Source organism: Echinops telfairi, unplaced genomic scaffold (genome assembly GCF_000313985.2).
Source record: "Echinops telfairi isolate 266 unplaced genomic scaffold, ASM31398v2 ScPeMD7_30;HRSCAF=105, whole genome shotgun sequence".
Lineage (NCBI taxonomy): Eukaryota > Metazoa > Chordata > Mammalia > Afrosoricida > Tenrecidae > Echinops > Echinops telfairi.
In genome coordinates this window covers 1215961-1217150 of record NW_022103927.1, presented here as the reverse complement: position 1 = coordinate 1217150, position 1190 = coordinate 1215961, and positions in this window count along the sequence as shown.

Sequence of the window (1190 nt, the reverse complement as noted above, 5' to 3'; positions counted from 1 at the left end):
CACAGCTGCAGCATACTGCACTGATTCATGTGCACTTCAGGTTTGGGCTCCTCCGTGTCACCCTTTAGGGATACCTGCCTGGCCCCCCAAACTGGGCTTGGGACACCCCTCTACACTCCCCCACCCCCACCCTAGAGCCCTTGCTGTTTCAGCTTGTTTGCATAACACCCACTGCCCTCATAGACAGTGTGAGGTGCTGCCTTTGAGAAGGTGGGTTTACGTAAGCAGAGAAGGGGCATGCTAAAAAATGTTGAGTCAAAATTAACTCAATGACAATGAGACTGGTGTCTGTGGCTCTTTCACATCAAACACACTGGTAGGCACCACGGCAGTGACCATCTCCAAGGGGGGAGGGCGGGGTGTCAGTGGCAGAACCCCTGCCTTGCAGGCCGGACACCCAGCTTCAATTCCTGACCTGTGCGGCTCACGCACAGCCACCACGCGCCGCCCATCAGTGGAGGTCTGTCGCCATGGTGCCGCACAGGTTTCAGGGGAGCCTCCGGACTTGGAAGCCCTGGGATGAACTTTAGGAACTGGGTCAGTGAAAGCCTTGTAGACCCCAATGATTCAGTCTGCGAGTGACCACAGGGACAGTGCAGGGCTGGACGGTCTTTGTTCGCGGTGTGCAGGCCCCCATGAGTGGCTTGAAAGCGGCCAACAGATAGCTCCGGCGGCTGTGGGGGCAGCTGTGGCTGCCGTGGAGAGGGTTCCAACTCTAGGTGATCCTGGGTGTTACAGAGTGAGGCTCTTCCCAGGGCTTTCGTGGCCGTCACCGGGATGGAGGCACATCTCCACGGTGCCGACGGGTGGGTTTGAACGGCCAACTCTTAGTTGTCAAAAACCCACCATTTGCCACCCAGGAACTTGGTGACAACGCTGAGCTTAAAAACAGCATGCACCCGCTAACGGCCACCCCTCCCCGGATGCTGGAGGGGCAGGGGCCACCTTGTTTGCTAGCAACAGGGTATCCCTCGTAGGGGACCAGCACCTCCCTCCAGCCGGTCCCATCCTGCACACTAACCGTCAGGATGGGCTGGCTTGGCACCCCAGGGAGGGCGGAGGGACACCCCCCACCCAACAGGAGACCAGAGCTGGCCCCAACCCATCATCCCTGACAGCAGAGTGCGCAGGACGCAGGCGGTCCCACTCTGATGGGCAGGACCCGGTCCCTCCCCCAGCCCTGCCCGCCC